Source organism: Lampetra planeri, chromosome 46 (assembly GCF_965212315.1).
Source record: "Lampetra planeri chromosome 46, kcLamPlan1.2.h2, whole genome shotgun sequence".
Lineage (NCBI taxonomy): Eukaryota > Metazoa > Chordata > Hyperoartia > Petromyzontiformes > Petromyzontidae > Lampetra > Lampetra planeri.
This window is the reverse complement of record NC_136152.1, coordinates 7,010,565-7,032,353: the sequence shown is the minus strand read 5'-3', so window position 1 is coordinate 7,032,353 and position 21,789 is coordinate 7,010,565. Positions and strand designations below refer to the sequence as shown.

The 21,789-nt window shown below is 47.8% G+C and overlaps 1 protein-coding gene across 5 annotated transcripts in view; it reads right to left on the bottom strand.

The window, feature by feature from the left end:
• The window catches only part of LOC144733367 (phospholipid-transporting ATPase ABCA1-like), a 77,782-nt gene extending 56,665 nt beyond the window's left edge, over positions 1 to 21,117 (bottom strand). For 4 of the 5 annotated variants that reach the window (XM_078615245.1, XM_078615246.1, XM_078615248.1 and 1 more), the window contains exon 1: positions 20,883 to 21,117. The gene's annotated coding sequence lies outside the window, so the exon portion shown is untranslated. The remainder of the gene's footprint in view (positions 1 to 20,882) is intronic. The other variant, XM_078615249.1, reaches the window with a different exon arrangement.
• Positions 21,118 to 21,789: the final 672 nt, after the last annotated feature.

The window sequence follows — 21,789 nt, the reverse complement described above, 5'->3', positions numbered from 1 at the left end:
TTATTTGAAGACTTTTTTTTCAGCCAATGAATGATGAGTTGTTTATCATACGTGTGGGAGCAGACCGGGTGCTACCGGAGAAATGAAATGGATGGCGGTTAGTCCACACTTGCTGTACTACCTTCTGCTGCTGAACCAGTGGTACGGCTCCTCCTCGACGCCCGCCCACGGGAAGAGAGTTCCACAACATTCGTGCGGTGATCCACCAACCGACGCTGCTGCTGCCTCCACGCTGCTGGATTACAAGCCGCGTGCAGCAGAACCAACAATGCCGAGCTGGGAACTCGTTTTGAACTTCTTCGGGAATTCCTCACGAAGCACCCAGCATGCGGGACAACCCAATAACACACACACATCGGGGGGATTTCAAATGTTGATGTGCTCACGTGGGCAGTTGTGCCACGGTTGAAGGAAGAACGTTGAGTGGATGCGTGCACAGTTTGTTCCATTTCATTTGGTGGGTGTGTTTTTCTGACCCCTGTGACAAAAGGTATGTAAAATTTACCACGCTTTTATGGCGCAACACAACGTATGATTTGCGTGGCGGTTTTATGTTTTATTGCTAGAGGCTGAACAAAAACGGTTGAGGTTAGCAAATCAGAAGACATCAAACTTCCCCGATAAAACTGAAGCAAGACAAAAATCAAATCATCCCCGAGTCACAAGAAGTCCACGAGATGACGAGGAACATCGATCCGATTCGCGAAATGAGCTCGCGCGGCCAATTTGACGAACGGAAAGGGAGCGGCGATGCGCAAAGCCATCGGCCACCAAGCCCCGATCAGCTCCGGGAGCCTGACCCTCCGAGTCAACGGTCACGAGTCTCCCGTTACACAAACTCAGCCGCGCACGCACGCCGCTTGCGTGTCAAGCTGGATGGCGTTCAAAAACACACACACGCCTTGGTCGGCCACGTGGATTGGAAGCGCCGGTTTCGATCAAAATGTGACGCCCCGGCGGCGTACATCGAGCATGTCATAGCGTCGAACAAAAATGTTCGTTTCGTGATTGCAAAGCTTGCACCGACTTCTCCATTAAACCGCCCATGAGTCAGTGGTGGACATTCCACGTTGCTGTGGTGGTGGTGGTGGTGAAGAAGGCAAGTCGCTTGGGACGGCAACCGCAGTTGAATGTTTCACAAAGTGGTAGCTGATTAAATCGACTCCAGATGGATGATGGGTAGCGTTGATCTCCAACCAGTATTCTTGAGATAAACAATTTAACTTATGGATATATAGCAGAAACTAACAGATCACTATTCTTTCGCTTAATCATTATTACTCATGTTTATAACCCTTTGTCAATGCACTGCATGACGAAGGCCTCCCCACGAAGTGTCAGTCATTGTGGACGCTGAAACATGTGGTTTTTTTCTTTCAAATAAGTGACTTTATAGGAACTAAGGACAGTCATTCGAGTTTTTTTTTACCATAGTTTTTTTTACCATACTTCGCCAAGCCTTGGATTCAGTGCAGATTTGTGAAAGGGGGTAATAAGGACAGACTCAGAAATCACTCGTCACATGTTAGCCGCAGGCAGGAATCAAGCTCAGGTTTCCAGATTCACAGTGCAGTGTGCTAACTACGTCGCCACCGCTCCACCCCATCATTTCATAATTGGCCACGTGTCATTATTTATCCAGATATCGCACCCCCCCCCCGTCACTCTCGATTCTGTGACAACTACGATTCGACTGCCGATATCAACTTGAAAGGCAGTTTGATAAGCGGGACACCGGGACGCAAACTTTTCTTTCGTTAAATATTTAACAGCGATCAGGGGGTGGGGGGGGGTATGGGCAGCCCAGAAAGGATGACGAATTGAGGTTTTGGAAAGATTATTGAACCCTATCCAAAGGGTGGCGCGCCCTCGACGCGTGCGCACACTCGGTCCCTGGCACGCGCTCTGTCCGGGTCTGGGGGAGTCATCAGACATCATGTGCCGATGATGGCTTTCCGGTAAAAAAGTAAAAAGTCACCCGACAGAAAAAAAGCTCTCAGACGCGCTTCTGCGGCCGTCTGGAACGCTCTACCTTCCGATATTAGGAAACCACTGGAGCTACGCACTTTTAAATCTAGATGGGAAAACTCATTTCTTTATAACTGCTTTTCGCATTCAATTTGTTGTCCTTCCCCCACACCTCCGATTAGCACGGTTGGCTACGTACGGTGGCGAAACAAACCTACAGAGTTCTTGAGTCAAGTTTGAGTGACTCCATGACCTGATCAGGTGGACACTTCTGTGGCGCGTTTTGTCGTAGGCATCCTGAGTCAGTGGTGGACGTTCCACGTTCCCACTGCAACCGAACGACCAGTTGCCTTCTCGCCAATAAGCACACGCTTGCCACTTGGAATTCTGATGTGCGCTAGCGGTTAGGAACGTCGGCACTCAGAGAGACAAAGGCAACTGGGCCGCGGGGTGTTGGTGACACCATACCCATGCCATGCCAGCCTTAACATGCGCTCGCCATAGACACTCTTTGCCGGTTATACAGCGAGACCTTTGCGTTTCGGTCACGTGCCAGGTCAGTGCAAAACACGCCCGTGACCGTGCCTTCACATGCCCGTCCCCACTATCGCGTGCCTGTGGTCACAACGCCAGGGGCCTAGAGGAAGACGGTTCTGTCAATATCCTACGGAGACTCGTCTCCGCTGTGCACACGTCTGCGCATGCAGCCCCTTTGTCAATCCCACTGCTGGATGATGGCCTCCCCACGCCGTGCGGGTCAGTGCCGGCGGCTGAGTGAAGACGCAGAAGCGTGGACGGACGTAGGAGCACAGAACGTCAGCACAGCGGGGATGGTTTTGCTCCACTGCCCCTCTGCTTCCCATTTTATAACCGCAGCCCTGCTATAAGGAACGTGGAATTTTCACTCTTGACTCAGGATAACAAAGACCAAGATCACCAGTATAGCCTAAACAGACTGTCGAGGCAAGTGCTGTTAGCGAGCACCCTATGAAGGCCGGCATACCACACGAGGGGTTAGGTGGCCAGCACCACACCCGGCCGCCTTTGTCTCCCTCGTGGCGATGTTTTACACACCACACCAGATACTCATTTGAGTCGAACTAGGGGAGCCCCAAGACCGGCTCAGATAATCGTCGCTGGTTTTGGCCGTGAGCGAGAATCGAACCCGGATCGCCGGGTTCGTAACACAGCACCAAAAGCGCTCCACTACCGCTCCCCACAAACACTGGAAAACACCCATAGGTGGCGTAGAGATACTTTGTAGAGATACTTTGTAGAGACACTTTGCTTGTCTTGGTTATGCAACAGGACAAAGGCTGTGAGTCTAACCTACTTCAGTGATATTAGATACGGTATGGTAGCAGTTCCATTTCTTAATTACAATGCAATTGTGGACACTCCTTGGTGTAATGGTTATCACACTGGACTTGCAATCTAGGGGTCGCTGGTTCGATTCAATTGATGCTGCTGTCGACCCAGCAGCGTCAAACGGTACGCCACGGTTAGTCGATCGGCAGGTCATGTGCGGTGAGACAAAGTGTGGGCACAGTATTTCCATCTCTTCCAAGAGCAGGGCGAAAAACACCCTCCAGGGCTGCCTCCAGTAGAGAGAGAGGGCCGGCCCCCTCTGGTTGGAACTGGGGTATGAGCGAGCAAATTCGTTTATCTTTTTACAGCGGATTTACACAATGTGGTCAAGTCCTTTAACCGAGCAAAACGCGACGACGAGGCCACGCAATCCTGAGAGCGCAAACCACACGACGGGGCCTCCGTGTTTCTGCGTGACAAGTCGCCACTCTCTGCAGAAAGTGAGAAAAACACACGGTCAAAGCCGACCGTTTGGCTGTGTCAGGTGGTGGAGGGCACACAGCTCTAGATGACATCACACCCACCCACACGGTCCAACCCGGTAAAGGAAACCGAGTTTGAATTGCGACGTCGGACGCGAAAGCCCCACGTGTGGCTCCAGTCTCAGCTCGCTTTGGTCAATAACTCGCGTAACCGTCCAGTGAAACGATGCCTGGTACGTATTACGGATCAGTGAGTTTTACTTCGCCTAAAATTGGGTGAACTGTCCTCGCCGTGGCGCGTTTGATAACTTTGCAAAGTCTAGCTCGCGACATCTCGCGACCTTTTGAGGCTCTTTCGGCGGAGACTTTCCACTTTGGAAGTTGGTAGCAACCGCACACAAACATCATCAAGACGAAGGATCAAGACGAAGGACCAACCCTGCGCCTGACGAGCTCCGGTTTTTTTCTCCCGCTCACAGTCCCACGTGGAATTGTTCCACCGCTCGGCTCCGGGACTGGGGCATGAGGAGGAGTACCCCCCCCCCCCAATCTACCCACCGTGACACCCACCTGGACAGAAAAGGTGTCTCTCTAGTGCCGTGGTCGAATTGCGTTCCGCCAGTTACTATCGCGAAAAGGAAAACGGGAAGGGGTTATCGGGCAAAACGTTGCGCACCCGAAGGTGGGGAGGGGACAAAACGTTCCTGTTCTTTGTTTACTGAACTGCGCCACTGGTTTAGTTTGTGGGACGCCACCCGACTATCGGAAGAGGAACAGCTTTCCCCCACGCCACTGTTTTCCCACATTTCGCAAAAAAAATCCCGCTCAGTTCCGTGCCAACCCCTTACTTCACCGATACGCCCATTCCCGGCATTCCCGATACGATGGCCCTCACTTATTTGCAGAGCGCGCGAGAGATGAACGGGGGGGGGGACGGAGGGCCCTGGATGAGTGCAGGAGAACCCAGTTCAACTTTGGCCAAGTTAGATGCATATGTGCATATCTGTGAACCCCTCATCAGGGCTAGCCTTATTACAGACCAATTCCGACCTTATCGATCAACCCGTGCCCTTATAAATCTCAACGTTCATCCTACAAAGTACCATCACAAGGGAGAAACACAAACAAATAGACAAACACATTTGCCAGCATTGAAACGGCTGTGCGCCGCGTGGACCTGAAAACTCAATTTCCCTGTACAAGAACACGGGGTTCGCCGTGTGGGTTGACACGGTGTTAATGCACAAGGATGGAGAGAGAGAAAAACACACAAAAATCCCAAAGCTGAACGAACTTGCGATACCAGTACGGTGAGAATTAAGCAAAATTGTACGCCTGGGTTTATTTAGTCTTTTCTCGTACAAAGCCCTGGGCCGGCTATTACCGCCACGACCTGAAGTAACACAGCGGTCTGACCGATGGTAACCCCCCCACGCCGACCCGGCATGCCACAGCGTTCTTCTTACTCCGGCGCTTGCCGCATGGAGACAGCCGGCCAATGGAGGGCCAGCCAGAGGGAGGGGGAAGCCGTCCAATGGAAGTGCTGCCCGGGTGCCCGTTCACTTGGGGCAGGGGAGGCTCCTGCTCCGCTTCAACAAAGCTCCTCCTGTGCAACCCCCCGGTGCCCCCCCCCGCCTTGTCTCCCCCACCGCCCCCCACTTCCACCAACAATGGAACAGCTGCTCGTCAGCAGGAACTGAGCGCACTTGACAACAGCAAAAAAATAACCCACAGGGCAATCCATTTATGGATACCCCACTAATATATGTCGGAATCGGTGAGAATATTTATTGACACAATACGGGAGGAGGAATCCGATGAGCTATGAAGCTCTTTCTTCCCCACAGATGTCCAGTAGGGGCCCGTCAGAACGTCGCAACAACAAGACAACAAAATAAATACATTTCAAAGCCATACAGATCTCTCTCTCTCTCTCGGTTTAATTGCTTCGTGCACTGCACCTGCGATAAAGTGGTTCGCCGGTTCGATTCGATCTCCCGGAGCGGAAGTTTAACCAATGGAGCAGATTTGTTAAATCTCGCCCGGCGGGGTTCTATTGGCAGGTCGCGTGAGGTGGGGTAAAGTGTGGGAGGAACTCTGACCTCTTCCGAGACGTCTGGTCAGGGTGGAAGAGCAGGCCAAATACAGTCGAGAGGGCCTCTCCAGAGCAAACTCGAGTGGAGGCTCTTCTGCCAGCAGTGCCGTTGAGTGAGCAATTGCAGCGCTGCGCCTTTACCTTCGCATGTCTCCCACCAATCTATAAGCACTTGTTAAAGATTTTACTGCTCACCTTGACGCACTTTGTCCAATGTCCTCAGTGTAATTTGCGTAAGACGTATAATGATGCCGAAGCCGAGGTCTTTAGGAATAAGAGGACCTTCGTACATACGTGGAGTATCTTTCAAGGGATCATCCAGCATCACAAACGAGAAAATGCTGTCGACGCAATGGAGAGGCAGACATTTTCATGGCGCGCAAGGATAACGATCCCCCCGTGCAATCTACAAAGCCTGTTGGGGGAAATGCTCTTGGCGAGCACCTTATCACGAAGCCGAGCAGCGGCTCACGAATGGGTGTTGTGGTCAGCATTGTGCCCATCGCTGATGTATTATTACACACCACGCCACCAGGTACTTATTTAAGACCGAGTTCACCTTGGAGAGGCCAAGCACCTGTTTTGATTTTAGTCGCCACTGATGTTCGCAGAATCAAACTGAGGTCAGCGGGTTCGCGGCACGATGCTAACCACTGCGCCCCCCGCTTTACCCACGGTGGCCTTGTTAGTCCGTCGTCTGTGACCGTAGCGCACGCGAAGTACACGCAGAGTGCACCACGATTGCACATCCAGACACTCGAGCACTACATAAACAAGTGGCTCTCAATCGAGGATGCTGTGTAGACGACGCACGGGCGGCGCGGTGGTTGTGAAAAAACGTGGAGGGCCAAGTGGAACGCCACGAGATCAAATCTCCGGCGTGGGGGGGAAGCGGTCATGACTCAGCCCATCATCCCTCCGGAGTTGATCAAATTCGGGCCACTTTTGCGGGAAGGCAAAAAAGTAGTGGCCGATGCTCGATCTGCTTCTGCTTCTGTGGAATTGTTTATTATCACTCGTTTCAGCCCGTCCATGCCCCCTTTCCGGCCCCGCATAATTAAGGTAATTATTGCCCAGTGCTGGTTTGGCTTTGTGGGGAAAAAGTTAGAAAACGTAAACTTTTTGAAATGTAAAAAAAACAACCATCAGCGTCCATACACTTACTTAGCCTGCACACTCGCGTCCAAACTATAAACAGATGCCCCTTACTGGACGTCAGTGAAAAAGAGCTTCATAGCTCATCGGATTTCTCCAGGCTACATGAAGATTCTGAGAAAAAGCAGAAGTACAAAAAGTGTTGTTTTATTGCAATACCACAAACGAAACTGTTGAGTGTATAAGCAGCCACATCCTCAACTGGGCTCCTGTACGCAGTGCCAAGGATGTAATGCTGCTACTGTATGTACGCTCTGAGTTACGTTCTATCTACGTCGCCACATTGATGCTGTGGTTGGCAGGGCACTAGACTTGCAAGCCAGATGTTCCCGGTTGGACTCCATCTCCTGCCGCGGCAGTTGAAACACCGACACATATAAATGGGTACGCCATGGTCTATGGGTGGGATAAAGTGTGGGTACTCCCATCTCTTTCCTAGACACGGGGACAGCATGGAAGAGTGGAACAAGTAACCTCCTTGAGGTGGGACTCTCTCGAGCAGACGAGTCTGTTCCTTCTGCCAACAGCAAGAAATTGCAGGGCTGCAACCTTTACCGTTGTTCATTCTCACCAGACAATGAAAACAAAAAACACCCAACACGTGGCAAGGTTTCATAACAAGTAATGGCCTGATTGTTGGGCAAACAGTGTTTTGCTTCATATTTTCTGGGCCAGCCACCCCAATTAACAATAATCCGTGTGCTTTTGCTGCGGGTTATTTTTTTACATTTAATTGTGTGAACAAACGTGGGTGTGTATGCCCACGTTTGTTAAACCTCACGAAGGCAAGCAGAGCATTGAGATCGGATGAGTCAACCATCATGCATAAACACGTGACAACGGGCGGCTACACTGTTGTACAAAACTTCTATATCTCGGAGATGCACCTCCGATTAGCACGTGCGGTGCGAAATAAGTTCAAAATACACACATCTCCACATCTATGTGACCTGCCGCCACCTACAACACACACAACGACCAGTGATCAAATAGCTACCTGGAACTCACGCAGCATGGCGAGGCTCTCAAGCAGCAGTGGATTGACAAAGGCCTGCACATGTTCCACCACCGTAGAACAGCTTCTAAGACACATGGAGTTAAGTGCCACCCCCTGTTTTTGCGATTTTATTTTCATTTGGTTTAAGGTACTGGTATCTTAACACTTCAGTACCGTAGGTTGATGCGTTTCCTTTAATGAACATAAACCTACCACCTCCACCCCACATAAATCAAGCAGGAAAAAACAACTCCCCTTAACACATTGTATCATACTCTTTGGTTCTTTCGGTAAAGTCACGTAGGTATAAAATAAAATATACCTACGTGACTTTACCGAAAGAACCAGAGAATGGATTCCTGCAGTCACAAAAGCTTCAAATCAACATTGTATCATCAAAAACGTCAGAAAAGATAGTGAGTTCCCATGACATGAGCAGACCCCATTGTACTGCTGCTCGCTCTGTTCACAACGCTTCCTTATTTCAGCCAGCGGTTCCCTTGAACCGGCAGCCAGCTGACTGTGCTATATTGCCAGGACTGGCGCCAAATGCTTCTGAGAAAAGCCGAGTTCCTTTTAACATTTCGCTGGGTCGAACTCTGACCACCTCTTCGTTCAGTTCCAACAATTCAACTACGGCCACCCTCGCAGGAGCAACCACCAGGATGGCACAAAAGAGGGTTGCCCCTGGCCTCAAAACCTTTCGATGGCTCTTTGTATTCCATAGACTATTTTTGAGATGTTTCATCAGTGTAAAATAATTAAATGATTCTCCATCATCCCCCGCACCGAATTGTTTTTCTCATCGAGCAGCGCCAACTAACGAGGATCCGCTTTGAACATCGAGCATCAGGGAAGCGACCGCAACGCCGTATCTTATATTCAGAGTACAGATTGTTTAAAAGATAGGCGTTTAACATCTCGATGGCGAGATGTTAACTATTTCGCCTGGTATGCAGGACGTCGTGGGTTTGACCTCTACCCCTGTATGTTCGGAGTTTGCTTCTCTCTCCCCGTGGTCGCGTGCACTTTTCTCCGGGTCGTCCGGTTTTCCCCTCCACATTTAGAATCAACGTCGCGTGTTTAAAGTATTTGGCTGCTCTACATTTCCACGTGATAAGCCACTCCGTTGAGATATCACGTGATACACAGGTCGCGTCTGAGACAAGAGCTGCAGTATATAGCTCAGTGGGCTTTACCTGGTAATAAGTAATATTTAAACAACGTTCTTTTAAAACACGCTTTAATGAAATGTACCGTAATGGAAGAACTCCACGACTCCAGGAAGTGGCCTCGGAGCTTGCCAACATCAGTTGAGCGTGGACAATTAAACCCAAGCCGAAACATAACATATAAAAAAGAATGTTTTAAAATATATATTTTAATTTTTTATGATAGAATATTGTATTGTCATCAGTATGACATAAGTATAGCAAGTTTGCAGTCGATACCACATTGGCAAGTGGGTAATTTTTTAGTTACACGATTTGAGGATACAACAACAACAATAAGAACAACAGACAGAGTGAGTTATTAAAAGCGTGTAAAATAAAACGTTGCTTGGTTTTAGTTTTTTTGCGAACGTGAGCCGTGCCCCGCGCAATACGTGCAGCGATGTCGTTATGGCTCACTGGGTGACGAACTAAGGCACCACAAATCCCCTTTTCAATGTATAAAACCCGAGCGAGATGGTCATAAAAACACATGAAGACGAAAACGCAGATGTGGCGAGAAGAGAGATGCAGAGACGCGAGAGAAGAAAGAGATTACAGTGACTGCCTGCTTTCTGTTAATCATCTTTACGTGTATTGGTTAGGGGTTTGCTTTTGTGTGGATGTTTTGGTTTTCACGAATCCGGGGCACCCTGAGCTACTTTTGGCTGGCCATCGAACAAAGACGGTGACCGCATCGCGGGCTTTCACGAGCTCTTCTGCAGGCGTCTGGAACGATTTTCCTTACGATATTTGGAAGCCACTGGAGCGCCTGTGATTTTCTTCTTCTTGATTTTCTGGTGCGTCTTGCAGGGGTGTGCATGTGTGCGGGCATAAACACAGAAGCGGTGGTAAAGCGGTGAGCGCGCCGCGCTTCGAACCCTGCGACCGGAGTTCAATTCCGGCTCACGGCCACCAACACTGGTGACGATTATCTAGAACCGGTCCTGGGGGCCTCCGCCTAGGTCGCCTCAGCCTCAAATAGCGAGTACGTGGTGCGACGTGTAAACATCATCGCCATTGGGGAGACTATTTTTTTTGTTATTTCACCAGGTAATGCCCACTGAGCTATTTAGCTATTTTTCAGAAGCGACCTGGCTATCCACCCACGATCGCTCAACGAAGTGGCCTATCATTTGGAAAGGCTACATGGGGGAGCTTTGTCTTTGTGTCCGAGTATCTGAGTGCGCGGGGAGTGGTGGCGCGGCGGTTAGCGCGCTCACGGCCAACCAACACCAGTGACGAATAACTGAACCGTTCCCGGGCCACCCCAAGGTCGACTCAGCCTCAAATGAGTACCTGGTGCGGTGTTTAAACAACATCACTGGGGAGACAAAGGCGGCCGGGCACCACCCCATCGTGTGCCGTGCTCCCCTTCATAGCTGCTACTCGCTGACAACACTTGCCCCAGCAGTCTGCCAAGGCTACCCCGGGGGCGGGGGGTGGGGGATCTTTGTCTTTGTCTCGTTTTTAGTATAAACAAAAACAAGCCTGAGATTGGATGACTCCACTTTGCTCCGTGAGGCAGGGGGGGTGTGAAGAGGCACGTGCGTGTGCGCCAGTGACCTTTCCCCTACTTATTCTGCCATTCCGCTTGTTTTGGCGGCGAGTGCCGAGGCTTGCGTGTCTCTGCAGTCAGCTGCGACCCCAACACGGCATGGCAACAGCCGTCTCGGACGACTCCCGGTCTCGCACAGACACCCCCACCAGGGGGAGCGGGGGGGGGGAGATGGAGTGAGCGATGGGGCACCACCACCACCCCGCTTACAATTAAATCATGTGCAGCACTGGACGTGTGTTGAACTTCTTTCGCACCGTACGTCGCCAAACCGCGCTAATCCGGGGGTGTGCGGGGAATGAACAACACAACAAGAAGAAGCAGTTCTAAAGAAGCGAGCTTGTCTAGATCAGTGGGTTCTTAATGTTTACCGAAACCTGGCGTACCTTTGTTTCACAATCGTAAAAATAAATGTACAATGTTAATAAATGCACAATGTTTGATGAAACAAAGTAGTTGTGCTTACGTGCCCGTGCTTAATTTGTGTTTTCGATTATTTACCTTCGAAAACAACATCTGGCCGTGTCTCGCACCCACCCCCCCGCCCCCCAGAAAGGGCATCTTGCACCCCCAGGGGATGGATGCGCTCCGTGTTCACCACACTGCTCGAGATGATGTAAGAATCCCAGAGCCTCCCAGTGGATTCCTCATGTTGGTGGGAAGAGCGCGTTCCAGACGGCCGCAGAAGCGCATCGCAAAGCGCCGCAATGCGGTGACCGTCTTTGTTCACAGCCACCAACAGCGATGACGATTATCTGAACCGGTGCTGGGCCTCCCCTATGTCGACTCGGCCTCAAAATTAGTACCTGGTGCGGTGTGTAAAAACATCGCCACTCGGGAAACAAAGACGACCGGGCGTGGTGCTGGCCATTTCCGATCCTTCGTAGGTTGCTACTCGATAACAGCACTTGCCCCAGTCTGTTTACAGGCTACACGGGGGATCTTTGTCTTTGTGGCAAATATTCTTGCTGGCGCCAGCTGGTGACGCAACGCAAGTGAGAAAGCCACGTGTTTCAAAATCACATGACGTTATTTGCCAAGTACGTCTGCTAAACCGGTCAAAAAGCAAACATTAAGAGCAGAGTGCAAGGCAATGCGACTAAATTGACGCAGGGTTACAAACAAATGCATGGCCCTCGGGGGAGTGTGATGTCCCCCTAATGAGCGACACGTTGGCACGAATACATTGTAATATTTTGTAAGTCTCTTTGATATTGGAATGTTATGGACATTGCGTTTTACACGTAATCATTGTTATGCGGTTTTTTTACACTATAAAGGAGTCCTGAAGGGATTGAGAGGGGTCCAAGTGGCACACCGTGCTCTGAAACCATGCGACCCGAGGTTGATTCTGGGCCACGGCTAATATGAGTGGTTAAGCGATTCCTTAACCGCTCTTGGGCAACCCACCCCAATCTTTCACCAGCCGACCTCCACGGTGAAGTATCGTTAAATAATCCCCATGGTCAGCACGGCGTGGCGAGGCATTTATCCAGCAGTGAATTGAATGAGGGACGTAAATTATTATTAGTATGAAGTACATTTATCCTATGAAAGTGTCTAACCCATTGCAGCATCCATATGAACCAATCATTGACCGAGTTAGACTGCCTCTTTTCTAAATCACGTGTACAATTTCGCTGATGTACTATCCACCACCCGTGTGTCATATGCTCCATTGTGTCCAACATTCACTTACCTAGCAAAGGTACCGTGTATCTTTCAGAGATAGTTTAAAAACTTGTTTTTTGTTGCCAAATCAGCGGTGAGAGGGAATGGTCCAAAAATACTGGAACTGAAATTTTAATCCACTGAGTGTCCGTCGCTAAATGTGTGTGAATATTTAAAGAACCAGAAAAACAATACAATTACTCTGCTCATCCCAAAATCCATTACGTCTGCCACGAATACAATTCATCATTGACGTGGGGTTAGCTTCAGCGTGTGGCGTCAGTGACATTATAGTACTGGTAATTATTTGAAATATTGTACCGTATATATTGTACACGCTATACTGTACGACGCTGTATACATATATCTTGCGTGCACCGTGCAACTTTAAAATGATTTATCCCTGTATGTATGTAGAACTTATTTCGCACCGTACGTAGCCAAGCACGCTAATCGTAGGTGCGGATGTGCGTGTCTGGCTACGCATTGATACCAAGGTGCAAAACTGCCACTAACGATAATATTTCAAATATATAATTTTATTTGAATTGTTTAGCACTTGTGGTTTAAAAAACCCTTGTTCGGGTATGATCGGTTTGCCCAATAAAGTGAGAATGTGATCTAAATGTACGCAGCGAATTCATTAATTATCCAAGTGAATGCAATTCACTTGGTTTAAAGGACTAATCCCAACGACCGCTTTCAGTACGGCTGGCTCAACGTTCAACATCATTGCGTGTTGTACTCCATGTTCCTCGGCAGTGATAGCGTAACGGTCAGCGCGCCCTGCTATGAACCTGGCGACCCGAGTTCGATACCCGCTCAAGGCCAAGACCAGTGACAATTATCTGAACCGGTCCTGGGCCTCCCTAGGTCGACTCTGCCTCAAATGAGTACCTGGTGCGGTGAGTAAGCATCACTACTCGGAAGACAAAGGCGGTCGTGTTGCTGGCCATCCACCCCCTCTTGTACCGTTCCAGCCTTCATAGGTGCTCGCTAACAGCACTTGCCTCAAAAGTCTGTGAAGGCTACACGGGGGATATTTGCCTTTGTTCGGCAAGGTGTCTGACCTTTCGCTCCATGTGTTGTTCTGAATGTCCGAAACGACATCATTCCAAACACAGCACAAGCGCAAACAACTACCTTGTAACTTTCAAACATAGTTTTCATTGCAAATTAAAAAATACAAACATTGCCAGATGACCTCCCTGAGGGTGATCACAGAAGACACGGCATTGTTTGTGGTTAATTTCAAACTTTTGCAATATGAACAGTGTTACTTAAAAAGCAAATTTGAATGCTTCCAACTGATCATTAGCGTGTAGTAGTAGGCAGGGCACAGCTGCTATGCCATCCCATGACCGCTTTCTTGGAAAGCCTAGCTACAGTATCGCAATTGCACATTTCAGAAAACACACACAATGTACGATTTAATGGGATGCATCAATAAGAGCTGCAAAACAACTAAGGTTGTGTAACGAACGTACAAAGTAGACCTATGTTCTGTGTCTCCACACATGTTTTAGTCCATCTTCCCATTGGCTTTCCAGATCAACACAGTCAAGCCGTATTTACTCAAGCAAGAGAGGACTGGTTTTGACTATTCTGGGTATCATCAGCAGTCAGGCCTGTTAAATAAATAGTGATCGACGATCAGATGCTATTGGCAAGAGTACTCAATATAAATTATTGGACACTGTACTATTGAAAAAGTAATATCCAGAACCAAAACTCATAGTGGTTATACGAGGCATTTGTGATTCATCAACTGCCTGTGAGTGGTTCTCTAAACCAGTGGAATCGGAGACGGTTGAAGGACAGCAATTCTGAGCCCAACACAAGCTGCACCTTCAACAATTTCGGACTGAAAATTGGTGAAGGTCAATGAGTTCCAAAGTTGCAAGTTCAATTCCAATTCAGGGTCAACTGAGCCAAAAGTCCCCCTCTACAGTGTCTTGAAACTAGTAACATGGTTGTTCACCGAACATCGCATCCGCCACCCCTGCCATAGGAATGTGGAATTTCCAATCCGGGCTCAGGTCCACCAAAGGAGGCGAGCACCGCGTCATCGTCGCATGAGCAGAGAGAGGCTATTTATTACCCGCTTTTATTACACGCTTTTATTTAACTCACTCTGTTGTTTTTGTCGTTGTTGTCGTTGTTGTCGTATGCTCCCAATGTGGTATCGACTGAAAACTTCGTATACTTATGTCTTACTGATGACAATACCATATTCTATAAAATAAAAAATATATTTGTAAACAATCTTTTTACACGCTTTCTATTAACTCACTGTCTGTTGTTGTCGTATTCTCAAATCTTGTAACTCAATTTTAACCCACTTCCCAATATGGTATCGACTGCAAACTTGGTATACTTATGTCATACTGATGGCAATACAATATTCTATCATAAAAAAATAATTCAAAATATTTTTTAAACATTCTTTTATATATGTTATATTTCGCCTTGACTCCAATTGTCCACGCTCAACTAACGTTGGCTGTAAATCACCACGGTCCCTTACGTTATGGAAAGCTTCGGAGCCACTTCCTGGAGTCTTGGAGCTCTGCCATTACTCGTACGGTACATTTCATTAAAGCGTGTTTTTAAAAAAATATTTTTTAATATTACTTATTTACTTCGCATCACTTCGAAGCAGGGGTGTCGTGTGAGTGGCGTGAGATTGAAATGTAACAAAAAACACGGACGGTCCAAAATTAATGCAGGCCTCAAGTCAAAGGGTGTTGACTTCACAGGTGAGAAAGGTGCTGCCAAGTATTGTAAATTTGCATAGAACAATTTCCTTCGGACCAACAACTGTGGAACAGTATTAAAACAGTCACGTCACACTCATAACACTGCAGCAGTCAGAACCCCGATTGTGCTGGATACGGCCACATTTGCAAATGTGATTTGTAACTTTAAACCTTACCTGTAAGTCCATAGTTCAATTTTAATGTGCAATTTAATTTACTGTGTGTGTTGTCTGAGTGTGATCAGGGTCTGTTGTTGTTTTGCTGCCTAGCCCCAAGCTTGCATTTGGTGGTGACAAATCGGCAGGAATGTATGTACTTGTTCAATTTGTACTGCTAGAGGGTGAGTTTATATTTACTTATAGTTGCTTGCTTACCTTTTCTCTATTTCGCACTCGTCGTGTTTGTGTTTGTTGATGTGACTTGCTGACCCCATGCCCCTATTGGACTTAAAAACAGAGCTTCAAAGCTCATCGGATTCCTCCCGCAGCCTAAATACAAATACTGGTTCTAAAGGGATTCCTCCCGCAGTCTAAATACAAATACTGCTTCTAAAGGGGGGCGGGACACGAAACGGCCAATGTCAAAAAACTTTAGACAAAATGTTACATACGAAACATAGTTTGTTGAACTTCTTTCGCACCGTACGTAGCCAACCGTGCTAATCAGAGGTGCGGCATTCTTAGCTTTAGTCTGTTGAGCATTCTGCCCTTGTTCCCGACTCCCTCTTGTAGAAGCGTAGGAGGAAGGGCTGTGATATCAATCTCTTGTTGACTGAGAATTTAGAAGCCTTCAGAAGGGAGAGGGGGGAACTCAACCACCTGCAGCCCCCCCCCCGTCCTTGACCCACCACACCTTTCCCTGAAATTACAGGCCTGAACAGGGTGACCATCAACATACTGATGATACACCATCTCAAAAGGTCAAGATTTAATAACAACGAAAAATGGTGGTGACAATTCACGTGATCTGTTGCTTTGGAAGCACAGGAATCTTATTGGCAACAAACCACCCCGGGCTAAATTGGACCCGTGGGCAGAATGACGTGTCATCACCTGTGCCTAGAAAACAATACTCGGGTTTTTCGGAGAAATTCAAACGCCCCCGCACGAGAGCCCCTTGCGGCACACGCAGTCACCTAAAACCTCAGAAGCTAACGCGGGACATAGTTAAAAGATAACAAGCATTATTACCTTGCGGCCGTTATCATTACGAGTTTATTGCAGCACTTAAGTGCTACAGTAGTCGGCTGGTTTATGGTAAAGAAAAAGGGACATGCGGTGGCTGTGACCTCACGACCTGCACTCCTGTGTCGAGAGCCACGCTGATACGTCGATTACATTGATTATTCGACGAAAATATTTGAACTGCTCTGTTTGTCTTTGATTACGCGAGGCCCTTACAAGCCATGGCCAGCACGACGTGACTGATGGAGCCGCACCTACTGGACATCTGGGAAAAAAGAGCTTTATAGCTCATCGGATTCCTCCAGTATAAATAAATATTGTCACCCAGAATCGCCCACCATCTCCCAATGAGCGCGGCACGTGCGTGGACTGAAGCTAGAAGTTTTTTCCCCCCACACAACTATTTTTCGTGCTGTCCGATTTAACACCAGTAAAAATCGAGCTGATAATTGGGAGTGTAATCGATGATTTAATTAATCGGATACCCCCAGGTTCCACTAACTCCTTCTGTCATTGTGATCAGGATGATAGGCCAGCAACTGATCGACAGCAAGTGCCTCCTCGACCATCTCAACGAACGGACGACCAAGCAGCGAGGACTCCTTACGAAGCCCTACTCAACGTTGAACGAGTCGAATTCAGAGCTCAAATGAGTCTTCGAGTGGTGCTCATCTCTGTTGGCAGCCCTGAGCCAAAATGTAGACATTCCGCCATGCTCACGCACGGCAGTGAACTGTCTCTGCAAAGGCAAACGCCAACAACATAAAATAAACGAGCATTTTTCTGGGTGAAGGGAGTATTCTTTTTTATTTATTACAGAATGTTATCTGAGAATCAGAATATTTATTTACACTAGAGGAATCAAGATTAGCTATTTCGCTCGTTTTCACAAATGTCTAGGAGGGGCATGGGGTCAGAACGTTACAACAACAAACAATACAAAAATCACGGTAGCAGTGCAAAGTATAGGAGAGGAAAACAAATCACTAAACAAAACTAATTATCTGCGTAGGATCGTGGATGCTGCCGTGATTATTCTGGACTTGCAATCCATAAAAAACATCGGTTCAATCTCCGGGCGCGGCAGTTGAAAGAATGGTGCAGCTATTTCGTTGTTTTTCTCCGCCTTTGTCCAACCCAGCAGAATAAAATGGTGCACACCAGAGTTAGTCGTGTCGGTGGGTACTGTGCGGTGGGCCAAAGTGTGGGCTACTCCCACCTCGAAGACGTTTGGGCCAGTCTGGAAACGAGTAGGCGGGGCTCTCTTATTTGAATGCCATTCTGGCAGCAGTGGTGTGAGCAAATAATTTCAGGGTTTTTACCCCTTTCTTTTACGATCGTGAGAGATGGGAGTGGCTGGGGGGAAGATGCGATTTATTCAGCAGTGGATTGACCATGACTAATCAAATGAAGATCTAACGAGGATCAGCTCTCTGCATTAAATCAAATGTCATTAAAAACTGAAATCCACAAGTCAATCTATCCAAAGCGCCGCTGCGTAGGCATATTCCTATATATTAAAACAGATGTGACCTCACAGTTTATCCACAAAAATCCATTTCAGACGGGAGTGATCTAGTAAAAACCACTCTCCTTCTTTGCCGATAGGAAAAAATTCTAAATAACCATGCCCTCTGCACTCGCTTTCTCTCTCAAAAGACCCCTATCTAAACATTTATACTTTACATTATTTATATCTAGAAGAACACCAACTGGTACTTATCTAAAATTACTTCTGGTCAGCTTGAAAGAAGCTCAAATGTATAAAAAGAGAGAGAACATGGTGGCAATTGGAATATCTTTATACTGAGAGTAGACGGAATACATTTTTTGTACACATTGTATAAATATACCGTTGCCTATCCCAGTAGTAATGTTGTTTAATTCTTCATCATTAACAAAAAATTTTGGCCTTCAAATTACAGACGTTGATATAAATTAAACAAATGAAAGAGTGGTGTTGTTATATTGCACTGATAACGCGGTTATATAATTACTGTGCATACATAACAGTGTCACAAGTATTTATGCATCCATTCATCATAATCGGCCATGATCAATCCCACTGGTGGGTAGGCAGACCGCTTTTAAGATCAAATGTAATGTTCGGGGTTAGCTTGGGATTACTTTCCATAGGGTAGATGCCCCAGAATAATCTGTAATCGGATACGGATTACTTTCAAGATTGCTTGTAACGTGCGTGGTTGCTTTGGGATTTACTGTTAATAAGTGAATCCTTTGGGGAGACGTGTGGCTTCATATAAGCGAGGACTTCTGCTGCTCCATAGAAGCCCATCATTTCGGCTGCTTCATAGAAGCCCATCACTTCTACTGCTTCATAGAAGCCCATCACTTCTGCTGCTCCATAGAAGCCCATCACTTCTGCTGCTCCATAGAAGCCCATCATCTCTGCTGCTCCATAGAAGCCCAACACTTCTGCTGCTCCATAGAAGCCCATCACTTCTGCTGATCCATAGAAGCCCATCACTTCTGCTGCTTCATAGAAGCGAAGACTTCTGCTGATCCATAGGAGCCCATCACTTCTGCTGCGTTCACAGCCGCAATAACAGCGCAGCGCTGTGTGACCGACAGTAACCCCACGCCTTGGCCGACAGTAACCCCCTCCATCAACCCAGAAGCACGGTAGTGACAGCGCCACCTCGTGGCCATAACGCAAACTACAACAACAACGCTGAGCAACAACAAAGACAAATAACCCCCGTATAGCCTTAACAGACTGTCGGGGCAAGTGCTGTTAGCGAGCACCTATGAAGGCCGGCACGGCACACGAGGGGGTGGTGGGTGGCCAGCACCACGCTCGGCCGCCTTTGTCTCCCCAGTGGCGATGTTTACACACCGCACCAGGTACTCATTTGAGGCTGAGTCGACCTAGGGGAGGCTCAGGACCGGTTCAGATAACCGCTATCGCTGGTGTTGACTGTGAGCCGGAATCGAAATGGGATGGCCGGGTTCGTAGCGCGCTAACCATTGCGCCTCCGCTCGTACACACGCAGTTCTAAAAAAGAGGCATCGGTGATATTCACCAGAAATTCTCTCACGGTTATAACCTAATCTACGTGTTGTAACAATGTGCGCAAGAAGTAAAATTGGTGTAGATATTGTATCGCGCCGTAGCATAGTGTGTTGTATTTATCCTTCCCCTGTTTACTACCCAGCATTGGGGAAACTGCAGATTATAAATGGGCTCTCGTCTGCTTAAAAGTAGGACATCCGTGGTAGCGTATACAACATCTATTATTAGAACATCTAATAACGTATGAAAAATGTTTACTGCACCATGGAAATGGTTGCCGATCGTTAATATGACCTTGTGCATACATTATCATGACTTTAGAAAGAATAAAATCTGCAATTGAATTTTAAGAGGCGTTTTGATGTTTCATGATGTAACCGATTGATCCAGAGCAATGCCGTCATGCACTGTAGCATGCTGAGGATGGCCAGTGACTGACGATGTTTACGAAGAAATGTCATGTCAATTCAGCCAGGGGGTATAAAGTCATGATGGTGGTGTTGTTGATGAAGATGATGATGAATATCATCATCTTCATCAACAACACCACCATCATGATATTCATCATCGTTAAAACTGAGACCACCTTCAAATGGACTTTTTTGTGATCCAGGATTTGTAGAAACGATAATCGTACAATAGATTTTCCCAAGGGCGATAACACGCACAACTCTGCCAATGCTCACAAAAGCCACACTCCTCAACAATTTAACAGGCCCAATGAGTACAGACGAGTTAACGTTCCAACAATTTGACCCTTCGCGATATTAATATGTACATCCCGTGAATGAGTTTCATCTCGTCAGCAAAGCACCCGAGGCGTAAGAACGTTAACGATGCCAAGAACCAACTTGTACCAGCTCGTGGTTGCATTTGGGACCCAGAAATTAATTCTGCGCGATGTGTGGGCTGTAGACAACACAGTGGGACGTAACGTGTTCAACACTTTAACTTTAAAGTGCTTGACGATTGCTCAATGATCTGTTTTCCCCTGCCCGAGGAATTATAATGTGCAATACACTGTACTGCATTGAAGCTACAGTCCTTCAAACGCAGTTAACAAGGCAACGCATCAATTATAATTGTAATGCAACTATGTTTACCAAACACAGCGCATTTTTTTCAGAAATATCGTCATGGATTTATTCTGCGCTTTCCCGAAATTAACTCAATTCTGAAAACGGGTTGTCAGCTAGGCTTCGTAAGGAAGAACTTATCCAACCATAACACGATAATAACTACGCATACACAACACACATCCGTATCATACTGCAGTACGACTGTTAGCGTGACATCATCTCTAAAATAACCATCGTCTCTATAACCCCAATAATCATCATCATCATCATAACCATCATCTCCACCGCAATGACGTGAGAAAACCGGCGACAACTTCACAATAACCAACATCATCACAAAAGTGTCAGCAAAGCGTCAAGCGGCGACTTCGCGCATCTCACCGTGCCGTGAGACTGGCGGCCAGACGTGGAGCAGAGATGTGAAACGGAACGATCCTCGCTGCCGCTGCTGCCGCTGTTGCTCCGGAGGAGGAGGAGCAGCGCTTGGCTCTGCGTGGGCCGCCTGTGCGTGCCTGAGTGAGTGCGTGTCAAAGCGAGACTCTGTGTGTATGTGTGCTGCGTACACGCGCGCACACGTGCGCTCCCGGCTTGGCCGGTGGCAGGAAATGACGGCTTTGAACCGAGCATCAACCCCAACACGAGAACCAAAAAAAACTCATCCCTCCCCCACGACTTTTCTTCCAGCCGTAATTTCGCGCACGAAATTCACACTCGTCCCGCACCACGGCCACCGCACCGTCCGCGTCGCTGAGCTTTGCTCCGTGCTTGGAACCGGGCCGGGCGCGGTGGGAATTGGACTGCTCTGGTAGCGGCAGCGGGATGCACAAATCGGACGCACATTGTGCAAGCCCTCCTCTCGTAGCGTCGTGGAGGCCTGGAGTGGGGGGAATGAGCCTCCTGCTCCCCGCTGAAGACTCCGGACCCCCAGTTCTAAATCATTAAAGTAACAAAAAACACTGGGAGAGTAGAATGGACAAAATTCAATAAAATACACATACAGTAAACTACCTCGGTTTACGTCGGGGATGCGTTCCTGGAAATGTACGACGAATATCGGAAGGACGTAAATAAAAGCGATTTTTTTCTTCCAAATCACCAAAATGACCACACGTAAATAATAAACGGTACGGTAAAGTAAATTTCTTGACGCGCGACTCAAAGCAATTCGTGTACAGGGGAGTTGGAGGCGAAGGCTGAGAGGCGACCGATAACGATAACGGACGGACGACGCTGTCAACTATGTAAGCGCGGGGTCGAGGCGACGCAAGTCGAGTAGCAGCGGTGTCAA